A 25365-nucleotide genomic window follows, 5' to 3' on the forward strand; every position below is an offset into this window, starting at 1 on the left:
CATTACCCAAGGTTAAAAGAAAGAGATAATCTTAAAAGTAGCCAAAGAAAAGAGATAGTTACCTATAAAGGAATTCCCATTAGACTTCCAACAGATTTTTCAGAAGAAACCTTGCAGGCAAAAGCAGCTACAAAGAAGTATTCAAACTCATGAAATGCAAGGACCTACCTACAAAATTACTCTAGCCAGCAAAGCTATCATTTAGAATGGAAGGGCAGATAAAGTGCTTCCCAAATAAGTTCACATTAAAAGAGCTCATCACTACCAAGCCCTTCTTATATGAAATGTTAAAAGAACTTACGTAAGAAAAAGAAGATAAAAAACAGTCACAGTAAAATGACAACAAACTAAAAACTATCAACAAGCAACCCCCCCAAACATACACACACACACACACACAAAACACAATGAACTAAACAAATAACTAGAACAAGAACAGATTCACAAAAATGGGGATCACATGGAGGGTTACCAGAAGGGTGGGGGAGGGGGGAGAATGGGGAAAAAGTTATAGGGAATAAGAAGCATAATGGTGTGTACAAAATAGACAGGGAGAGGTTAAGAATAGTGTGGGAAATGGAGAAGACAAAGAACTTATATGTATGTGAACCAAGGATGTGAACCAAGGGTAGGGAAATGATGGTGGGAGGTGGGGTATAGGGTGGAAGGGAATAAAGGGGAGAAAAATGGGACAATTTAATAGCATAATCAATAAAATATATTAAAATTAGAAAAAGAAGCAGAAGCAAACAAGAAGAACCTTAAAAAGGGGGGGAAGACAAAGAAAAATCCACCAATCAAAATGAAAAGAGGAATCCCCAGAAAGACTGATAAATGAAATAGAGGAAAATAAACTATTAGATATTAAATTCAAAATAATGGTTATAAAGAAGCTCAATGAGCTCAGTGAGAATTATAGGAAACTACAGGGGAGCTATAAGGAAACTGACCGCAAACTACATCAGCATGATAAAGGACATAGACTATCAACAAGAGCCAGGAGGAAATGAAGAATACAACTTCTGAATTGAAAAACATGGTAGAAAGAATCAAAAGTAGACTAGATGAAGCAGAGGATTGAATCAGTGAGCTGGAGCACAAGGTAGAAAAAAATTCCCAAAAAGAGCAAGAAAAGAATAAAAGACTAAAAAAGAATGAAGAGGGGTTATGGGAACAGCAGGTCAACACGAAACACAATAATATCAGTACAATAAGGATAACAGATGAAGAAGAAGAGGAGCAAGGGATAGAAAACCTGTTTGAAAAAGTAATGACAGAAAACTTTCTTAATTTGATGAAGAAAAAGTCATACAACTCCAGGAAGCACAGAGGTTCCTAAATGAGATAAACCCTAAGCAGCCTACTCCAAGACACATAGTTAAAGTGGCAAAATTCAAAGACAAAGTAAGAATCATAAAGGTAGCAAAGGAGAAACAAGAAGTAACATACAAGGGAGCTCCAAAAAGGCTAGCAGTTGAGTTCTGAACAGAAAACGCTACAAGTCAGAAAGGAATGGCAAGAAATATTCCAAGTAATGAAAAGCAAAGATATGGAACCAAGACTACACTACCTAGCAAGGTCACTTTTTAAAATGGAAGTCAAAATAAGGAGTTTCTCAGATGAAAGAAAGCTAAAAGAATACAACCACAACAAACCAAAATTGCAAGATATGCTAAAAGAACTGATTTAAGAAGATGAAGAAAAAGAGTGAGAGAGGAACACAAGGTCAAAGAGCAAAAAATGACAATGATTAAGTACCTATCAATAATACTGTAAATGGATTAGATGCCTCAATAAAAAGATGTAGGGTCACTGAATGGATAAGAAAACATGACTCACACATATACTGCCTTGAAAGAGATCCAACTCAGAACAAAATACCTACACAAACTGAAAGTGAAGGGTTTGAAAAAATATTCCAGGCAAATTGACAGGAAAAAAAAAAGCCAGGGTAACAATGCTTATGTCAGATAAAATAGACTTCAAAGGAAGACCATATAAAGAGACACAGAAGGACACTTCATAACAGTCAAGGGAAGAATCCATCAAGAAGACATACACATTATAAATATAATGCAACCCACATAGGAACACCCAAATATATAAAGAAAATCTCAGGGAACTTAAAGAAACATATAAACAGCAACACTCTTATAGTAGGGGATGTTACAATATTTGCAAATCAACAAATGTAATACCTCGCATAAAGAAAGGAAAGAAAAAAGTCACATGACATATCAATAGATGTGGAAAAAGCATTTGATAAGGTACAGCACCTATTTATGATAAAAACACTCAGGAAAGTGTGAGTTGAGGAAGCATACCTCAACATAATAAAGGACATATACTAGAACCCAAAACCAACATTGTACTCAACAGGCAAAAACTAAAAATCTTCTTCAGTAAGATCAGGAACAAGACAAGTGTGCCTGCTTTAACCAATTCTATTCAACACAGTATTGGGAATTCTAGCCATAGTGATCAGACAAGAAAACAAACAAACAAAAAAGGCACCCGAATTGGAAAAAAGGAAACAAAACTATCAGTGTTTGCCGATGACATGACAGTGTACATAGAAAAGCCCATAGACTCCACCAAAAACTATTCAACCTAATAAGTGAGTTTGGCAAAACAGTGAGATATAAAGTCAATATTCAGAAATAGGGATTAGGAAAAAAATCCCATTTGTGATAGCAATGAGAAAAATAAGTACCTAGGAATAAATCTGGCCAAGAAGGTTAAAAGACCTGTACTCAGAAAACTACACAACACTGAAGAAAGAAATTAAGGAACAACAAATATATAGAAGCACACACCATGTTCATGGATTGAAAGAATTAACATCATCAAAATGTCCATACTACCCAAAGCAATCTATAGATTCAATGCAATCCCTTTTAAAATACCAATGACACATTTCACAGGTTTAGAACACATATTTTGAAAATTTATATGGTACTATAAATGACCCCGAATAGCCTCAAAAACCTTGAGAAAGAAAAACAAAGTAGGAGGGATCACAATACCTGATATCACATAATATTACAAGACCACTATAATCAAAACAGTCTGGTATTGGTATAAGAACAAACACACAGAGTTCTGGCCAAGATGGAGGTATAGGTAGAAACCCTTTGCATCCTCCCACAACCAAAAGGAGAATAACAACCAATCTAAAATCAATAAAAAAAAAAAGTGCCAGGAAATCAAACTTCATGGAACTCTGACAACCACAGAATTAAAGAAATAGTCAAACAGAACAACCAGACCAGTATGGCAGCAGACAGAGAAAACCCACCAAAGGCTAAAGACTGTAAGGATGGGGCTGGCTGAGAACCTGGGCAAGGCTCCGAACCATTTGGGAGGGGCTAGCTGCACTGAGGCTGCAGGCTGTATGGGAGGGCCTGACTTAAGGGGAAACTGAGACTCAGAGCTTGCTGTGGAGTACAGCGGTTGCTTCGGTGGGAGAAACTCCCAGTCTCACACAAGGGATCATTGAAAAGTGGGATAGAGATGAGCAAGGGAGCTGCAGTGTTTCTTCTCTGGCCCCTCCCCCACAAGCAGCCCCACAACAGAGCAAGGAGGGTTGCCCTGCCCTGGTGAATACCTAAGGCCCCACCCCTTTACAACTCAACAGGGGCCTCAAACCAAGAAATAGGGCCAAAATGAAAGAACAGAGCAAAACCTCAGAAAGAGAGCTAAGTGATGAGGAGATAGCCAACGTATCTGATGGAGAATTTAAAACCCTGGCAATCAAAATGCTCACAGAACTGATTGACCTTGGTTGAAAAATGAAAAGACAAGTGAAAGATACCCAAAATGAAATAAAGCAAAAATATTCAGGAAACCAACGGTGACAGGAAGGAAACCAAGACTCAAAGCAATGATTTGGAACAAAAGGAAGAAATAAACATCCAACCAGAACAGAATGAAGAAACAAGAATTAAAAAAAAATGACAAGAGAATGAGGAATCATGGGGACAATCTGAAACATTCCAACATTCGGATTATAGGAGTGCCAGAAGGAGAAGAAAAACAGCAAGAAACTGAAAACTTATTTGAAAAAATAATGAAGGAAAACTTCCCTAATCTGCTGAAGGAAATAGACTTCCAGGAAGTCTAGAAAGCTCAGAGAGTCCCAAAGCAGTTGGACCCAAAGAGAAACACACCAGGGCACACCATCATTTAGTTACCCAAGATTTAAGATAAAGAGAGAATCCTAAAAGCAGCAAAAGAAGGGAGAGAGTTACCTACAAAGAGGTGCCTATAAGGCTATCTGCTGATTTTTCAAAAGAAACCTTACAAATAAGAAGGGGTCCAAGGAAGTTTTTGAAGTCATGAAAGACAAGGACCGACATCCAAGATTAATCTGTCCAGCAAAGATATCACTTAGAATGGAAGGGCAGAAAAAGTGCTTCCCAGATAAGGTCAAGTTAAAGGAGTTCATCATCACTAAACCATTATTATATGAAATATTAAAGGGACTTATCTAAGAACAACACAAAAAATATGAAAAGTAAGATGACAATAAACTCACAACTATTAACAAATGAACCTGAAATAAAGCACAAACAAATAAAACAAAAACTAAGTAAGCAACTAGCACAGGAATAGAATCAGAGAAATGGACATCACATGGAGAGTTTTCAGTGGGGAGGGGGAATGGAGGAATGTGGATAAAATGTACAGGGAAGAAGGAGCATAACTGGTAGTCATTAACAAGACAGGGAGAGGTCAAAAATGGTATAAGAAACAGAGAACTCAGAGAACTTACATCTACAACCCATGGTCATGAACTAAGGTGGGGGGAATACTGTAGGGTTGGGGGTGCAGGGCATAGAGGGGATAAACAGGGAAAACTGTGAAAACTGTAATAGCAAATCAATAGATTATACTTCAGAAAATAATAATAACCTTAAATGTAAATGAATTAAATGATTTGATCAAAAAACATGTGGTAACTGAATAGATAAGAAAACATCACCCAAAAGGCAGCAAGGGATAAACACATAATATACATGGGAGCTCCAATAAGGCTATCAGCAGATTTCTCAACAGAAACAGTACAAGCCAGAAAAGATTGGAATGAAATATTCCAGATCATGAAAAACAAGTATCTATTACCAGGACTATTCCATCCAGCAAGGCTCTCATTTAAAATAGATGGTGAAAGAGCTTCCCAGACAAAAGGAGAAAAGAGTATGTCTCCACCAAGCCACCACTGCAAAAGATACTAAACAGACTGCTGTAAAAAGAAGAAAGAGAAAGACAGACAGGGAAAGGGGGAGAGAGAAAAAGCAAGAGAGAGAGAGAGAAAGACAGGCATGGAAAAAATGCCAACAAATAAGTATTTATAAATAATAACAGATATAAATGAATTAAATATTCCAATCAAATGATTTGGGGTAGCTGAATAGATAATAAAACATGACCTGCATATATGCTTTCTACAAGAGTCCCACCTCAGAACAAAAGATCTGCATATACTGAAAGTAAAGGGATGGGAAAAAATATTCCAAGCAAATGCACATACACAAAAAGCCAGGGTGGCAATACTTATATCACCAAAAGTTATTTCAAAACAAGGGCAATAAAAAGAGACTGTTGGGAACCATCCTGCCTGGTTTCAGAAGCTGTAACCTCCCCATGGCTAAGGCTGAGTGAGCGACCTTCAGACCAGAAGCCACTAAGGAGACAAAGCCTATGTCCCTGGCAGGGGTGCCACTTCTGCTCCTTTTTCTTCACCCTGTCTGGCCCCCAATGCTTGATTGGTTAGCCAATGATGTGTAAGATTCCTCAAGGGAGGAACAACCTAAGACAGGCACAATCACAGGAAGCCCCAGGGAAGGACTTGGGGGACTATAGCAAAAGAGGGGGATGGACTCTTGCCCCTCATTTTGGACATAGCCTGAGTCCTCATTCTGTCTGCAAGAAGTCTCCTAATCTCTTGGCTGCCTTACTTCCTCTGCCTGACTTAAGCCTGAAACAATGACAGAGGGAGGTGCAGACCTATGCTGGAAAGGGTGGGTTCACCAGGTGATCAGGCCTAAGAAAGAATACATAAATTCCTGTGAAACCTGCTTTGCTAAGAATGCTTTTACTTAAGTGATAAAGGTCCAAGCAGGAAATGAGTGTCTCCCCAAGTTTTATAGCCCTTTAGCTAACAGACCCTGACCCAGAATAGGCCCTCAGAGTTCTTTGTATGCTCTCTATTGTTTGATCCTTACTGCCTGACAATGATTAATGAGCTTTATCTGTATTCCTGTGCAAAATGAACCCAATAAAAGCCCATTGAGGAAAAGGCTCTCGGCCCTTCTCCTTTGAGAGATTGGCCACCTTTCCTCCCCAAGCAGATGATGTCTTGGTAGACTTATTCTCAGTCGTGGCAGTGGGGAGGTGCCCTGTGGGTGGAGCCTCTCCACAAAAGACACTGAAGGACACTTCATAATACTGAAGGGATGTAGTCATCTAGAAGATATAACCATTGTAAACATATATGCACCTAACATTGGAGCACTCAAATATAAGGGTAATCTTCCAGAAATATATAGACAGCAACACACTTAAAGCAGGGGATTCTAACACCCCACTGTTAACAATGGACAGATCTCCCAAGTAAAGAATCAACAAGAATATTGTGGCACTGAACAACAACCTAGATCAAATGGAATTAACTGATAGATACAGAAACTCTCACCCAAAAGAAGTGAAATATACAGTCTTTGCAAATTCCCTTGAGACATTTTCAAAGACAGATCACATGGTAGAACACAAAAGAAGCCTCAACAATACAGGAAAATTGAAATTACACCAAGCATTTTTCTGGATCACAATGGATTGAAACTAGAAATGAATCTCAAGGAAACAACTCAAAAACATTTAAATTCATTCAGGATAAATAGCATACTATTAAACAATGAATGGGTTAATGGTGAGATTAAGGAAGAAATCAAAAAGTTTCTGGAAACAAATGAAAATGAGCACACAACAGCCAAAAACCTATGGGAATCATGGCTAAGGCAATCATGAGAAGAAAGTTCATAGCAATACAGGCTTACTTAAGAAAGATAGAAACATGTCAAATAAACAACCTAACCCTAAATCTACAAGAACTAGAGGAAAAACAAACAAAACCCAGAGTGAGTAGAAAGAAGGACATAAGATCAGAGGAGAATTAAATAACACAGAGACTAAAAGAACAATCCAAATGATTAATAAATCCAGAAAATACTTCTTTGAAAAGATAAACAAAAATCAACAAGCCTTTAACCAGAGTCATCAAGAAAAAATGAGAAAGGACCCAAATAAATAAAATCAGAAATAAAAGAGTAGAGATTACAACCAATACCACAGAAATGCAAAGTATTGGCAGAAATTACTATGAACAACTACATGCCAAAAATTTTGAAAACCTGGGTGAAATGGACAAATTTCTAGAAACATACAATCTTCCAAAACTGAATTAAGAAGAAGCAGCGAGACTGAATAGACCAATAGCAGCTAGTGAAATTGAAGCAGTAATCACAAAACTCCTGGCACACAAATGTCCTGCACTGGATGGTTTCTCAGGTAAAATTTACTAAAAATTTAGGGAATAGCTAACTTCCACCTTTCTCAAACTATTCCAAAAAATTCAAGAGGAGGGAAAACCCCCAAACTCTTTTTATGAGGTTAGTAATATCCTAGGTCCAATACCAGCTAAACACACAACAAAGAAAAAAAAAACTACAGACCAATATTGCTGATGAACATAGACACTAAAATCCTCAACAAAATATTGGCAAACTGCATGCAGCAATACACAAAAAACATCAGACACTATAACCAAATGGGATTATTCCAAGGATGCAAAGATGGTACAATATCAGAAATCAATAATAAGCACAATAATATATCACATAAACAAAACAAAAAACAAAAGTCACATGACCATATTAATAGATGCTGAAAAAGCATTTGATAAAGCACAGCACCCATTTCTGATAAACACTCAGCAAAATGGGAGTAGAGAAAGCTTACCTCAGCATAATAAAGGCCATGTACAAGAAGCCTACAGCCAAAACTTCATACTCAACAGGCAAAAATTAAAAGATTTCCCTCTAAGATCAGGAACAAGACAAGGGTGTCCATTTTCATAACTCCTATACAACATAGTATTGGAAGTTCTAGCCACAGTGATAAGACAAGAAAGAAAAATAAAAGGCATCCAAATAGAAAAGGAGGAAGCAAAACTGTCACTGCTTGCAGATGACATGATAGTGTGCATAGAAAACCCTATAGATTCCACCAAATAACTATGCAACCTAACCAGTGAACTTGGCAAAACAGCAGGATACAAACTCAATGTTCAGAAATCAAAGGCATTTTTGTACACCAACAATGAAATATCAGAACCAGAAATCAGGAAAAAAAAAACATTTGCTATAGCAACAAGAAAAATAAAGTAGCTAGGAATAAACTTAACCAAGGACGTAAGAGACCTGTACTCAGAAAACTACACAACACTGAAGAAATTACAAATACACAAATAAATGGAATCATATACCATGTTCATGGGTTGAAAAACTAATATCTTCAACATGTCCATACTACTTAAAATAATCTACAGATTCAATGTTATTCCTTTAAATGCTGATGATATATTTCACTGTTATAAACAAATATTTCAAAAATTTGCATGGAACTATAAATGACCCCAAATAGCTTCAGCAATCTTGAGAAAGAAGAACAAAGTAGGAGGGACCACAATACCTGATATCACAATATAGTACAAGGCCACTGTAATTAAAACAGTCTGGTACGGGTATAAGCACAGACACATAGATCAATGGAACAGAATAGAGAACCCAGAAATAAACCCATGTCCCTATGGTCAATTAATATTCAACAAAGGGGGCAAGAGCATAAAATGGAGTAAAAATGGTCTCTTCAACAAATGGTGTTGGGAGATCTGGACAGGCACATGCAAAAGAAATGAAGGTAGGCCACCAACTTACACCATACTCCAAAATAAACTTAAGATGGACAAAAGACTTAAATATAAGCCATGACATCATAAAAGTCCTAGCAGAAAACATAGGCATGTCAGATATCCCACCCAGCAACATCTTCACCAATATATCTCCTAGGGCAAGGGAGATTAAGGGACTAATAAACAAATGGGGCCTCATCAAATTAGACAGGTTTTTCACTTATTCTTTGCTAAGCGAAAAAGGTATGCACAAAAATCCAATTAGGCAATCTATAGAGACAGAAATTAGATCAGTATTTGGCAGGGGCTGGAGGAGGTAGGAATGGAGAATGACCACTAATGTGTTCAGTGCTTCTTTTTGGACTGATGAAAATGTTTTGGAATTAGTGCTGCTGGTTGTACAAGTCTGTGAATACTAAAAACCAATTTGTATGGTATGAGTTATATCCCAATATCAGTATTATTTTTAAAATGTCATGTGTTTCAGTAATTAGTTTAAAATTCCATGGTGCTTTGTTTAAAAATGGTTTCCTGGTATCTGGCTAGAGTCCGGTGGGTGTTGATACACTCCAACTCATTATTCCTCCTCTTCCCTTTGCTTTTTCAGTCCAGGCCAGGCCACTGGAGACTTCAAAAACAAACCAACAAAAAAAAACCTTCACCAAATCTAGGAGTCTGGAGATCTTTAACCATTCTTTCCATTCTGCAGGCTCTGTGACCCTCTGTCATGTCCCTGAGCAATGCCTATCCCCCAAAGCCATCATACCCAAGGTCCATGAGCAGCCCTAAGCGCCCACTCCTTCTGTGATCTGGGCACCCAGAGTGGCTAAACCCAAGACCCTCCAGCACCAATACCACAGAATCTATGTCCACATTTCTTAGAAATCTTTATTGAAAATCCTCATTTTCCCCTAATTAGTGGTTGTGGCATCTACCTGTGGCATTAAGAGGCAAGATCTAGTGATGGAATGGGCCAAGTTGTTGAAAAAACAATTTGCCAACTCTGTTCTGATAACACAATAGGACTGTAGGTAAGTGAACACCCTGGGCAACTCTGCTTAGTAAGGGTGGACCTGGGCTTAGGGTCAGGGATCAAAACTAGCTATGCTGAGGACTCTCATGGATACCTCAGGCCTTGACACACTTACTGGGCCTGTTTCCTCTGAAGAGCAGGGGCTTAGATGTCTGAGTTCAGATTCCCAAACATGCAGATGCTGAGATGAGGATTTGGTTCAAGGCACTTATTTGAGAAGGGTTTTCAGGAAGCACAGTGGGTGAGAAAGGCAGGAAGTGAAGCAAGGAGGGGATGAAAGCTTAGGGTCCCAAAGGGTGGTTGGGAACAGATTGGGAAGTCTGGCTTCAGAGCACACATACATGAGCTCTGTGCCTACCTCCCCTTGGTCAGATTCAAGTTACGTGAAAATCTGAGATGAAACATGGAAAATCCCTGGCACAGAGTCAATACACTGGAAACAGAAGTTGATATGGTGATGGTTCTGAAAATGCATGTGTGGATTAAATAAGTGAGGTTATACATTTAGACAGCCCAGTCCAGCATGACCACACAGGAAGCCTGAGTTCACTTGATTCCTACTTCCATAACCCTCCAGCCAAGTCTCACCTTGCTGACCTCACAGAGCTGCTGTTAGCATCACTAGGGGTCCTGGGGCAGCATGTGTGTTTGTGCATGTGTGTGCGATGGGTGCCTCCCCAGGAGCCTGTTGAGCAAGCTCACTAGGGATAAAGCCATGTGACACCTGCCCCCAAAGCTAATGGAGCTGCTTCCATCACCACCAGTCTAGGCTTTAATCATCCATGCTTTCAAGTGTAAGGCAGCACTCCCCAGACACAAGACAGGCCATCATCTTCCAACTAGCATGCACAGCAGGGCTGATGAGTGAAAAGAAAGACATTGGACCTTCTTGGCAGGCAGATTCCACTGGGGGGCAAGACTGCCTCTAGGCTGGGGGTTGGGTAACATCGTGAACAACAGCGAGGGGCAGTGAAATCAAATGTTTCCCTTACCAGAGCTCCAGCAGATGTCTGTTGAGAGGGGGATCTCCCTACCTCCACATAGCTCTGGGGCAAAGGTTGGCAAGGATCAAGGTCAGTTGTGAAGTAGGCCCAAAGACCACCTACTCCACAGTTCTCCAAACATTTCTTGGCTTCAGAATCTTGTTCAAGTGAAACGTTACATTGGAAGCCCAAGGCATAAAGCTGGTCTGATTTACACCAAGCAAGGGTTTGCTTCCTTTCTGCCCTCCACTCCCACTCTCAAGCTATTCCTAGAGGATACTAAATAGCATGACTTGAGTGATCCATTTCCATCCTGCCCCTCTTCCCTACAGAGACCAAGCCTGGTGGGGAGCCCACCTCTCCCCAGACCACATGGCCCCTTCTCACAGCTTCCTCTCTGACCACCTGCCTCCCCTTACATCATTCCACCTGCTCTTTACAAGGGCTGTGCCCATGCTAGGATACTCACCCAGGCCCAGTACAGAATCAGGCATGGGCCCTACTTTCAAAGGGCAGGGGAAATGTGAGGTTAAAGGTACTGAAGGGTGAAGTTTCCTTTTTTTCTGTCTTCCTTTTTTTCATAGTATTTTAATTTGCTATGTAATGTAAAACTAAGTAAAGAAAAATTAAAAATTTTAGCATGAATTTTACCCTTTACCTTTCCATTGTTCAATGCCAGTTTTGAATGCAAATATAGCATTTAAGCCATGTGAATCACCAAAATTACTATAACTCATACATGCATATGTACTTTTTTCTCATCAGAACAGTACAAATGCTCCACACAACTTACTTAGCTGTTTTCATTTTATGTCTTGACTCCAGGGTTTATTCCACTAACACTGTTAATCTTAGCTTACTGTCCTGGAAAGAAGGAAGGTCATTCTCTTTCCCTTTCCAATTGTGTCATCATTTTCATTATAAGTGGTTGGTTGATATAGGGAGGTGATGTGAGTGAGACAGGATATAATAGGCCTCCTTGTTTGTGGTTCTTAGAATGCCACTGTCCAGCACATCCTGGTTATAACAGAAAGTGTGACCTCTTGGGGCTGTCTCACCCACACCCTTACTCAGTGGTCAACATGACAAACTCTCCGTGTTTTCCCTGAGTTGCTGGCCCCTCACAGTCCACAAGCACTGTGTGCTCATGAGATTTCATGAAGGTATATGTGAATGGGGCTGCACACATATTCATGTATGTCCCCTGATCATGTGAACTCTGCTTTCCCAGGACATCACTTAGAGAACACAAGTACAAAAATAAAATCATTAAGAATTTCAAGATGACTACAGACCAGCCCTTCTGCATGTGCAGCCTGTAGGACTGTGAGGTTGCCAACACCATGAGGCTGTGCCTGTCCCCCTACTTTTTTCCTTGGTTCACACAGTGTACACACCACTGGCACCTCATGGGACAGGGGCTCCTCATGCTGCCCAGATTGTTCTAGTTCAGGGTCTATCTCTCTCACTAGAATACCAGCTCCTAGGGGCAGTTGGTCACTGGCCCCAGTCCCAATCCTGGCACAGACACTGAATAAATATTTGCTAAATATACACATCGACCCACCGAGTATTTGATGAGCACCTAAGATGGGACAGGCACTTCCAGGGCCCAAAGGTACAGACAACACAATAGCTTCTGCCCAGGGATTCCCAGCCTCATTCCCACCTGGAAATTTTTTAACCTCAAACTCTGTGAGGTGAGTAAGATCCGTAGGCTTGACCCATCTTGCTAATGTACAACCTGAGGCCAAGCAGGTGAGACTTGTTTGCAGTGGCCTGATAGCCAGGAGCAAACACAGGATGTCTAACCGCTGCTGAAGAGCCAGGCCCACTGGGGCCTGGGAATGAGAAAGCTCTGCAGACTCTTGGCCCAGCCAGACGCCCATTACCTGACACTCCCCAGCAGCCCTGAGACTGCCAGGGTGGGGAGGGGCAGACTGTCTCAGGAAGCCTCTCTATCTTACAGCTAACTTGCTGGTTTTGTACATTGATTTTCTTTTAAAAAAATATATTTTATTGATTATGCTATTACAGTTGTCCCATTTCCACCACCCCTTCACTCTCTTCTACCCTACACAGCCCTCCCACCCACATTCCCCCTCTTTAGTTTATGTCCATGTGTCAGACTCATAAGTTCTTTGGCTTCTACATATCCCATACAATTCTTACCCTCCCCCTGTATATTTTCTTTTTTAAAATATATTTTATTGATTATGCTATTACAGTTGTCCCATTTCCCCCCTTCACTCTCCTCCACCCTGCACACCCTCTTCCACCCACATTCCCCCTTTTAGTTCATGTCCATGTATCATACTTATAAGTTCTTTAGCTTCTACATTTCCCATACTATTTTTAACCTCCCCATCTGTATTCTACCTACTATCTATGCTACTTATTCTCTGTACCTTCCCCCCCTCTTTCCCTCCCCCTCTCCTGTTGCTAACTCTCCATGTTATCTCCCTTTCTGTGGTTCTGTTCCTGTTCTAGTTGTTTGCTTAGTTTGTTTTTGTTTAAGGTGTGGTTGTTGATAATTGTGAGTTTGTTGTCATTTTTCTGTACATGTTTTTTTATCTTCTTTTTCCTAGATAAGTCCCTTTAACATTTCATATAATAAGGGCTTCATGATGATGAACTCCTTCAACTTAACCTTATCTGAGAAGCACTTTATCTGCCCTTCCATTCTAAATGAAAGTATAGGTCCTTGCTCTTCATGACTTGGAATACTTCTTTTCAGCCCCTTCTTGCCTTCAAGATCTCTTTCAAGAAATCAGCTGACAGTCTGATGGGAACTCCTTTGTAGGTAACTGCCTCCTTGTCTCTTGCTGCTTCTAGGATTCTCTCCTTCATTTTAATCTTGGGTAATGTAATTATGATGTGCCTTGGTGTGTTCCTCCTTGGGTCCAACTTCTTTGGGACTCTCTGAGCTTCCTAGACTTCCTGGAAGTCTATATCCTTTGCCAGATTGGGGAAGTTCTCCTTTATTATTTGTTCAAATCACTTTTCCAATTGCCGCTCTTTCCTTTCCCCTTCTGGTACCCCTATAATACAGATGTTGGAACATTTAAAGATGTTCTAGAGGTTCCTAAGCCTCTCTTCATTTTTTTTTTTTTTTGAATTCTTGTTTCTTCATCCTTTTCTGTTTGATTGTTTCTTTTTTCCTACTGGTCCACTCCACTGATTTGAGTCCCAGTTTTCTTCCCATCACTGTTGGTTCCCTATGCATTTTCCTTTATTTCATTTAGTGAAACCTTCATTTTTTTCATCTAATTGGTGACCAAATTCAACCAATTCCTTGAGCATCCTGATCACCAGTGTTTTGAGCTGTGCATCTGATAAGTTGGGTATCTCTTAGTTGTATTTGTTCTGCGGCTTTCATCTTTTCTTTTGTTTGGGCCATTTTATTTTGTCTTGACGCACCTGTTAGGTATTCACCCTGGTGGGGCAACCCATGTCACTGTACTGTGACACTGTTTGGGGGGGCAGGGGTCCAATCCAAGAGGGAACAAAGGTGCTAGCTCCACTCTCTGTTAGATTTCAGTTCCTTCCACTGCTTTCCCCAAGCAAACTAGGCCCTTCTGGTGCTGATTTCTATGTGGGTGGGCTTGTGTACATTCTAGGACCTTGTGGGTCTCTCCAACAAACTCTCCTGTGAGACTGAGAGTATCTCCTGGCACCTCAACTCCAACAGGTGTTTTCAATCAGTGTTTTGAGGCTTTATTTCCCCTCACTGGAGCCCTGGGTTGTGTGGTCTCTCTCACTCCCCAGCTTCTCCTGGTTTATCTGCTCACGAATGTGAGACCACCTGGTCTGACAGCCGCTTTGCGCTCCATGCCCCTTTACTATCCACTGCCTCGCTGAGTTTGCCCACTGCCACCCTGCATCTGGGGTCTGCCAACCATCACCTTTTTTTCCGTGACCCCTCTCCATCTGGCTGCCCGACTCTGCCCCTCCTACTGGTCTGGATGAATGTGCCTACTTTAACTCCTTGGTTGTTGGACTTCCATACAGTTCAATTTTCTGTCAGTACTGGTTATTTTTTTGTTTCTAAATTTTTGTTGTCCTTATTTTAGTTGTGCAAGGAGGCATAGGGTGTCTATCTATGCCTCCATCTTGGCCGGAAGTCCCCCTTGTCTATTTTCTACCTACCATCTATGCTACTTATTCTCTTTTCCTCCCTCTTTCCTCCTTGCACTCCACTGTTGATAACCCTCCATGTGACCTCCATTTTTGCTGTTGTGTGTTTCTGTTCTAGATGTTTGCTTGGTTTGTTTTTCTTTTTGTTTTTCTTTTAGGTGTGGTTGTTAATAATTGTGAGTTTGCTGTCATTTTAGTGCACATTGATTTTCAATTGACCTCCCGCCACCTTCCATTTTACGCTTCAAAGGCTCTGCAGCCCTAAACCTCCCTGAACAAGCCTTCAATACTCTGGGAAGACCAACTAGACACCTGGGTCAAAAGGTGCAGCCTCTTCCTTACCCCCTGAGGGGTCCTCAGACCTTCAGTTGTCAATGCCCAAATCAGGACTTATTTTCCTTCCCTTCCTTGTTAATTATACAAATAGCATTGTAATGACAAAAAGGCATTTTGCTTTTTTAACTTTGTATTGGAAAATAATTGCAAACCAACAGAGAAGTTACAAGAAGAGTACCATATGTTTCTGTTTACCCTTAAATTCAACAATTCTTAACAAGATATTCTTTTGCATGAATGCAGCATCATTATCAAAACCGGGCAATTTAACAATGATACAACACTGTTTTCTTTTTCAAAAATCTTTTATTTTATTTTTTGTTTTAGAGAGTGAGAAATGGAGGAAGAATGAGAGGGGAAGAAACATCAATGTGAGAGAGAAACATCAATTGGTTGCCTTCAGCTCATGCCCCAGGGGACCAAACCTGCATCCCAGGCATGTGCCCTGACCAGAAATTGAACCAGTGACTTTTCAGATCACAGAACAATGCCCAACCAACTGAGCCACACTGGCTGGTGCCAAAACTGTTTTCTAAAATTCATTCCATATTCAGTTTTTACACATGTCCCGACATTGACCTGTATAGCACAGGGTTTTTTTGTTTGTTTGTTTGTTTCTTAATTCAGGATCCAACTCCAGATCATGCATGTCATTTACTTATCATGTCCCTTCATTAACAACATTTTCAGATAAAAAAGAGTAGTACAGCTCTGCCACCCCTACAGTCCCCTATACCTATTATTGTGCCCAAGCTCTTACATACACACACATGCACACCTGCCCAGGGTGGGTTCTTGAAGTCTGCATTCCAGGCCCTGTGGCCACCACCTTCTCTGCACATTACCCCATGGGGAAGTCATGGCTCCTAAGTTGTTCCTGGTGGCCACATGATGTTTCCCATAGTAAATGTGCTGTGTTTTTGTTTGTTTGTTTGTAAATTTTACCAAAGAAAAAGGGAATAATCCTATGTCTCATGATTCCTGCTGGGCTGTGAGGGGGTCTCTCTGAGTAATCTCCCTGTGGGGTTAGGACCCAGTCATCCCTACCATGGGTGTACCAATCCAGGCCAGCCTTTTTCAGGGCCAGCTGGCCTATCCTGGTAAACCATGCCCCCAGGTACATCTCATGACAGAAGGAATAAGTCTTGAGTTGCGCAGCAGTTCCCCTGACTTACTGGAGGCAGGAGTCTCCACACTAATGGAAGGTGGTGGTACCCAAGTGATTCTGAGACTTGCAGCTATGTGTGACCTCTGGAAGGTCCCTTGGCCTTGGCAAACTTCAACTTTTCCCATCTGATAAATGGAAGTAATGTTGTCTATGTCAAGGTTAAATAGGACCAGATTCAAAAAATTCTTCCCATTTAAAAAATACCCTTTACAATAGCATTCAAAACAATGAAATAGTTTGAAACCATAGACTGAAAACTATAAAACATTTTTAAAAAATTAAACAGGACCTAAATATGTAAAAGAATTTATTTTATGGATTGGAAAATCAATATTGTCAACATAGCTATTCTTCCCAAATTAATATATAATTTTAATGTATTTTCAATCAAAATACCAATAAGCTCTTTTTAATAGATATTGTCAAACTGATTCTAAAATTTTATAATGTATATAACAATACAAAGAACATAGATTGGTCAATATCTTGAAAGAGAACAAATTTGGTGACTTACACTGTTTGATTTTAAGACTTATTATGAAGCCACAGTGATCAAAACAATACAGAATGGCATAAAGATAGACATATAGATTAAAAGAAAAAAATAGAGTCCTGAAGAGATCCAATTAATGGTCAATTGATTTTGACAAAGAAATCAATTCATTAAGAAAAGAATAGTATTTTTAACAAATGGTGTTGGATTAAATGATTAGGCATATAGAAAATGTAGATCTCAGTTTTTGAGACTTGACCTCTCACCACACCCACAAATTAACTCACATGAATCTTATACCTAAGAAAAGCTGAAGTTCTAAAACTTCTATAATAAAACATAGGAGACAACATTTGTAAACTTGAGTTGCATCCCATTTTTTAGATAAGGTCTAAAACACTAGAACTACAAAATAAAGTATTAATAAACAAGACTTCATCAGACATTACAAAGATGGTGGTGAGGTAGGTGGGAACTGAACCCACTTACTCGCACCCAACTGGGACACCTAGCCTATCTTCTGAGCAACAGAGTGAAGAGCCAACAGAATTCCAGCTGACATTAAGTTTGGGAGCCAAAGGTTGCAGAGGATATTTAAAAATGGATGGTGAGGAGATTTTGCAGGCCAACAGGAGGGTCCCCTGGCCCTGCACTGGAGACCTCAGCTGCTACAGCAGCTTTGAAGGAGAGCCAGGTCAGTAATTGTGACTTGGCAGCTCCCTCCTCTCCCATGGGAGAGTTCTCCCAGGGGCTAGTTCACAGACTCACACCAGGAGACACCAGGGTGCTTAAAGTCTCTGGAGGAATAAAGACACAGTAAGAGACACACAGCTGGCAACATACCACATCTGGGACCACAGTCACTGGCTGGAACAGCACCAGAGAAATTGTGGAACTGGGTGATATCTAGAGATAGGAGAAGAGATGGGCTGTGACTGGCCATGGCCCAGATAGTCTGGACTGGTCAGAGAGTTGGTCTGTGTGGAAAGCTGAGCACTGAATAGGAACAGCCTGCCACAAACAAGGGGAATTCACTCAAAAAAGGCTTTAAGCTGTTGTGTAAGGACCACTTGCATGTAGCAGCAGGCCAGTAAAGAGGGGGGAGAAGGGGTGCAATTTGGTCCCACTCAGAGCACCTCACATATTGATCAAAGGTGGGCAGCAGGGGCTCAGGGAGGTGGCAGCACCCAGAGAAACAATTCAATAGGGGAACTAAACATCCCTGAATGGACTTTGTATGTACAGGCCTAAGCCAACAAAGAGGGAGAAGGATGGGTGTGATTTTCTCCCACTCAGTGCACATCATGGACTAATCAAGCCATGTACAAGATGGACCACAGGCACCGACCTGGCACATATGTGCAGTAAGCAGTTTGGGCCACATAATGCTCTGAGGGCGTGGAATGGAAACTGGACACCTATGAATTTTGTAGCCCAGAATGAGCCCCCATCTTCCCCAACCACAGGAAAAGAAAAAAGATGGAGCCCAGCTCCTCTCTGCATGCAGCATCCAGGAAAAACAGCAAAACCTGCTTGGCAGGTTTGAAGTCAGCAGGAGGGTTTTTCTTCAAGTGTAAGACAATACAAAGATAGATCCGAAAAGAAGTCAGAAGGCTAACACCAACAGCTGAGACAAATTCCACTTTGTTATCCTTCAGAACTTGCATTTTATTTTTTATTTTAATTTATTATTATTTTACTTATTTATTTTTTGTTTTCTTTCAATTTAGTTTTTTTTTGTTTGGTTTGTTTGATTTCATTGTTTGATTGGTTTTATTTATTCTCCCTTTCATATTGCATTCTAATTTTTCTTCTTTCACTTCACTTGTATTCCAATAACACTACTCTTGGTCTTTTACTTTTTATTCAGGTTATGTTCTTATTATCATAATATTGTTATTCCAAATCCCACACAGCACCCTGCCCTGGTTTTAATCCGTTTCACCATCTTCCTGAGCTTTATTACTGTTGTGGTTAACTTTATTCTCTCACACACTATTCCAGGTTTCTATCCTTTACTCTTATTATATCTCATCATCTAACCTAAGCACTCTGCTTTCTTAAGTCAGCTGACATTCTCTTCCCTCTCTTAAGAGAGTCTAATCTCTTTTTCATCTTTTATAATAAGCAACTGATTGGGTGAAATATCATGGTTATTTATGTACTTCTCCAAAAGACCTCCTATCTGTTCTCTACCTGTTAGTACCTTAAATCCCATAGAATACTCTCTCCCTGTATTACTCCATTTCACCTTTGCCCAACCCCTGACCACATACAAGACAAGGTGGGAGATGTGAATACCAGTAAACCTGCTGGAGGAGAGAATCTACCAACAAAGGAGCCACCAACAGGTAAAGCCCAAGTAAAAGAAGAGAGCCCACACAAATGGAAGAAAGGGCAACCCTACAGCACCCAGACAAGTGATCAAAGAAATTGCTGCCCTGAATCCCACAGAACTACTACCACAGAAATTCACCTTATGAAGACAGATGGCAAAGCAGAGCATCAAGGATTGCAGAAACAAACAAAAAGAGTTACCTAAAATGGGCAGACAAAGAAAGAACTCACAATCAAGAGGAATGGAAGACATTCTACTAAAAGAGCTAAATGAAATAGAGGCAAGTGAACTATCACATATAGAATTAGAAAGAATTGTTGTAGGGATGCTCAAGGAACTCACAGAAAACTACAAAAAACTGAGTGGGAACAACAACAATATGAAAAAAGAAATAGAAAATATAAACAAAAACCTGGAAGAAATAAAGAATACAATTTCTGAAATTAAAAAAAAATTACACTAGAAGGAATTACAAGCAGGATGGATGAAGCAGAGAACTGAATTAGTGAGATGGAAGACATGGTAGAAAGAAACACCCAAGTAGTGTACCTGCATAAAAAAAAAGACTAAAAAAAGATAAAGATAGTTTAAGAGAACTCCAAGATAACATGAAACACAACAATATTCAAATCATAAGAATACCAGAAGGAGAAGAAAAGGAACAAGTGTTAGAAACCTTGTTTGAAAAAAATAATGCCAGAAAACTTCCCTAACCTGGTGAGGCAAAAAGCCAAGCAAGTTCAGGAAGAACAGAAGGTCCCAATCAAGATGAACCCAAAGAGGCCTACTCTAAGACACACCATGATCAAAATGCCAAGTTTTAAAGACAAAAACAAAATCTTAAATGCACCAAGGGAGAAACAAGAAGTAACACACAAAGGGACCCCATAAGGCTATCAGCTGATTTCTCAACAGGAACACTACAAGTCAGAAGAGAATGGCAAGAAATAGTCCAAGTAGAGAAAAGCAAGGCCTGTAACCAAAAATACTGTACCCAACAGAGCTCTCAAAATAGAAGGTAAGATAGAGTTTCCCAGACAAAAATAGACTCAAAGAATACACCTCCACCAAACCAGTGCTCCAAGATATGCTAAAGGGACTGCTATAAGAAGAGGATGAACATGAGTGAGAGAGAGAGGAACACAAGTACAAAGGGGGGAAATGAATGAGTACCTATCAATAATAACCTTAAATGTTAATGGATTAAGTGCTCCAATCAAAAGATATGAGGTAGCTGAATGGATAAAAAAAAAAAAAAAAAAAAAAAAAAAAAACAAGACCTGCACACATGATGCCTATAAGAGACACACCTCAGGAAAAAAAGAAAAAAACCTACATAGACTGAAAATAAAGGGTTGTGTACAAATAATCCAAGAAAATGGGCAGGGGAAAAAAAGCTGGCATAGCAATACTTATATCAGACAAAATAGATTTTAAAGCAAAGGCCATAAAATGATACGAAGAAGGACACTTCATAATATTCAAGGGAATAATCAATCAAGAAGACATAAACATTATAAACATACATGTGCCCAACATATGAACACCCAAATATATAAGGAAAATCTTGGAGGACTTCAAGAAAGATATAGACAGCAACACATTTACACTAGGAGTTTTTGACACTCCACTGTCAAAAATGGATAGGTCTTCCAAACAAAATATCAATCAGGATATTATGGAGCTGAATGATGCATTAGATTAAGTGGACTTAACTTATATAGAGAGAATCTTTCATCCCAAAAAGCAAAATACACATTATTTTCAAATGCATGTGGAACATTTAAAAAAATAGACCACATGATAGGACAAAAAACAAGCCTCAACAAACTCAAGAAAATTGAAATCATATCAAGCACTTTCTCCAACCACAAGGGACTGAAACTAGAAACCAACATCAATGAAAAACCTCAAAAGCACTCAAAATCATGGAGATTGAATAGCATACTATTAAATAATGAATGAGTAATAATGAAATCAAGGAAGAAATAAAAAAGTTTCTGGAAACAAATGAAAATGAACTCACAACAACGCAAAACTTATGGGACACAGCAAAGGCAGTCTTGAGAGGGAAGCTCATAGTGATATAGACCAACCTAAAAAAGACAGAAATATTTCAAATAAACAACCTAACCACAAATCTACAAGAACTAGAGGAAGTTCTTGTACAACAGAGAAAGCTCAGAGGAAGTAGAATGAAGGAAATAACCAAGATCAGAGCAGAATTAAATGAGATAGAGACTAAAAGAACAATTCAAAAGATAAATAAATCCAGGAACCATTTCTTTGAAAAGATAAACAAAATTGGCCAGCATTTAAGCAGACTCATCAAGAAAAAGAGAGAAAGGATGCAAATAAATGAAATCAGAAATGAAGGAGGAGACATTACAAATGATACCACACAAATACAAAGCATTGGAAGAAATTACTACAAACAACTATATGCCAAGAAATTTGAAAACCTAGGTAAAATGGAAACATTTCTAGACAAATATAGTCTTCCAAAACTAAATCAAGATGAAGCAGAAAGCTTTAACAGTCTGATAATAGCTAGTAAATCAAAGCAGTAATAAAAATACTTTCAGCACACAAAAGCTCTGGACTGGATGGTTTCATGGGAGAATTTCAGAAAACATTTAAGGAACAGTCAACCCCTATCTTTCTCAGACTATGCCAACAAAATTCAAGAAGGGAGAACACTCCCAAACTCTTTTTCTGAAGCCATCATTATCCAAATCCCCAAACCAGATAAAGACACAACAAAGAAAGAAAACTATAGACCAATATTGCTGACGAGCATAGACACTAAAATCCTCAACAAAATATTGTCAAACCACATTCAGCAATATATTACAAACATCATACATTATGACCAAGTGGGATTATTCTGGGGTGCAAGAAAAGTACAATATGAGAAATCAATAAACATAATGTATCACATAAACAAAATGAAAAACAAAAATCACATGACCATATCAATGGATCCTGGTAAAGCATTTGATAAAGTACAGTACCCATTTCTGATAAAAACACTCAGCAAAGTTGGAGTACAGGAAGCTTACCTTGGCATAATAAAAGCCATACACAAGAAACCTACAGCCAACCTCATACTCAATGTACAAAATATAATAGCTTGCCCCCTAAGATCAGGCATAAGACAAGGTTGTCCACTTTCATCACTCTTATACAAAATAGTATTGGAAGTTCTAGCCACAGTGATAAGACAAGAAAGAAAAATAAAAGGCATCCAAATTGGAAAGGAGAAAGCAAAACTGTCACTGTTTGCAGAGGGCATGAGAGTGTGCATAGAAAAACCTATAGACTCCAACAAAAACTGACTCGACCTAATAAGTGAATTTGGCAAAACAGCAGACTACAAAGTCAATATACAGAAATCAAAAGCATTTTTGTACACCAACAATGAAATATCAGAACCAGAAATCATGAAAAAAATTCCATTTGATATAGCAACAAGAAAAATAAAGTATCTAGGAATAAACCTAACCAATGACTTAAAAGACCTATACTCAGAAAACTACCCAAAATTGAAGAAAGAAATTAAGAAGACACAAACAAATGAAAGCATGTATCATGTTCATGGATCAGAAGAATTAATATCATCAAAATGTCCATACTACCCAAAGCAATTTATAGATTCAATGCAATACTTAATAAAGTACCAATGGCATATTTCACAGATACAGAACAAACACTTCAAAAATTTATATGGAACCATAAATGACCCCGAATAGCTGCAGCAATTTTGAGAGAGAAGAACAAAGTAGGAGGGATCACAATACCTTATCTCAAAATGTATTACAAAACAAATGCAATCAAAACTGCCTGGTAATGATGTAAGAACAGACATATGGACCAATGGAACAGAACAGGGAGCTCAGACATAAACCCAAGTCTCTATGGTCAATTAGTATTTCACAAAGAAAGAAGAAGCTTAAAATGGAGTAAAAATAGCCTCTTCAACAAATGGTGTTGGGAAAGCTGGACAGCTACATGTAAAAAAATGAAACTCAACCTCCAAATTACACCATACGCAAATATAAACTCAAGGTGGATAAAAGACTTAAATATAAGTCACGAAACCATAAAAGTCTTAGAAGAAAACATCAGCAGGAAAATCTCAAATATTCCATGCAGCAACATCTTCACTGATAGCAAGAGACATAAAGATAAGAATAAACAGATGGGACCTCGTCAAACTAAAAAGGTTCTGTATGGCTAAATAAAACAGCATTAAAATGAAAAGAGAGCCAACAGTGTGGGAAAATATATTTGCCAATGATACCCAGACAAGGGTTTGATCTCCAAAATATATAAAGAACTCACATGACTCCACTCCAGGAAGACAAAAACTCCAATTAAAAAATGGGCAAAAGACTTCAACAGACACTTCTCCAAGGAGGACATACAGAGGGCCCAGAGACATATGAAAAGATGCTCAGCATCACTAGCCATCAGAGAGATACAAATTAAAACCACATGAGATATCACTTCACACCAGTCAGAATGGCCATCATAAACAAATCAACAAACAACAAGTGTTGGAGAGGATGTGGAGAAAAGGGAACCCTAGTGCATTGTTAGTGGGAATGCAGACTGGTGTAGCCACTGTTAAGAGCATGGAATTTTCTCAGAAAACTAAAAATGGAACTGCCTTTTGACCCAGCAATTCCAGTTCTGGTATTATATCCTAAGAACACCAACCTAAAAGAACCTATCCACCCCAATGTTCATAGCAGCAAAAATAATATTAATAGCCAAGTGTTGGAAGCAACCTAAATGGCCATCTGTAAATTAGTGGATCAAAAAACTGTGGTACATTTACACAATGGAATACTACACCACAGAAAGAAACAAGGATCTACTACCTTTTAGGACAGCATGAGTGGATCTTATGAGCACTATGCTAAGTGGAATAAGCCAGGCAGTGAAAGACAAATACCATATGATCTCACCTTTAACTGGAACCTAATTGACAAAAGAAAAGAGCAAGCAAAATATAGCCAGAGACATTGAAATTAAGAATAATCTGACAGTAACCAGAGGGGAGGTGGGAGGACATATAGGGAGAACAGTTTTCAGGAACTACTATAAAGGACACACGCATAGACAAAACCAAGGGGGAGGGTAAAAGCAATGGAGGGAGGTGGGTTTGGCTGGGGAGGGGGGGAGTTGTGGGAAAATGCAGACAACTGTACTTGAACAACAATAAAAAATAAATACAGTACTAAAAATTAAAAATAATAAGACTACTTCAAAATTAAAAACTTTGGCTTTTGAAAAGCACCATTAAGAAAATGAGGGGGCAAGGAGAGAAGATGGCGGCATGGTAGGAGGGATCAGATTCTACTTCCCCCTACACATGGGAGAAAAACCTATCCAATCTATGGAGGAACAGAGCAAACAGCCAACAGTACCATGGCATACATGAAAATAGGAGATCAAAAATTGTACCAGACATTGAAAAACCAGATGGTAAGGGGAATGCTTCAGGATAACAGAGGTCCAGGGATCAGTGTGGTGACCAGGGAGGCTGCAACTTCAGGCCTGGTGCTCACCAGGTCTCCCACAGGGCTCTTGGGAGAGAGCAGGGTCACTGCTCCCTCCCCAGCCCAACAAGGATTGAGCAGCACCGGGGAAGTCTGGTTGCTTGAAGGTTCAGAGAGGGGAGTGAGGACTGAGTGACAAATATACAGGGGCTGTGAGCACCCACGCATAGCTCTGGGAAGAGTGTGTGCCTGATGATCCCATGCAACCAAGGGCGGCCTGGGTGGCCTGGCTGTGAGTCCATGCTTGCAACCCAGGGAGAGTGTGCTTCATGGAAGACTGTGAGCCCACAGCTGTAAACCTGGGGAGAGTGCGTGCACCACAGGCGCCCTTGGAGCCCT

At 39.6% G+C, this 25365-nt stretch overlaps 1 long non-coding RNA gene across 2 annotated transcripts; it reads left to right on the plus strand.

Annotated features, from left to right (window-relative positions):
* The first annotated feature begins 4279 nt into the window (after positions 1-4279).
* On the plus strand, positions 4280-24992 carry LOC118500771. 2 transcript variants are annotated; one of them, XR_004903356.1, is made up of 4 exons: positions 4280-4315; positions 5998-6001; positions 10377-10382; positions 24793-24992. It is a non-coding gene; the product is annotated as an uncharacterized LOC118500771 (long non-coding RNA). The 2 variants fall into 2 exon arrangements; XR_004903355.1 differs by lacking the exons at positions 4280-4315; positions 5998-6001; positions 10377-10382 and adding exons at positions 13668-13681; positions 15485-15491; positions 15624-15634.
* Positions 24993-25365: the final 373 nt, after the last annotated feature.

The sequence above is a fragment of the Phyllostomus discolor genome, chromosome 5, assembly GCF_004126475.2.
Source record: "Phyllostomus discolor isolate MPI-MPIP mPhyDis1 chromosome 5, mPhyDis1.pri.v3, whole genome shotgun sequence".
Taxonomy (NCBI): Eukaryota; Metazoa; Chordata; class Mammalia; order Chiroptera; family Phyllostomidae; genus Phyllostomus; species Phyllostomus discolor.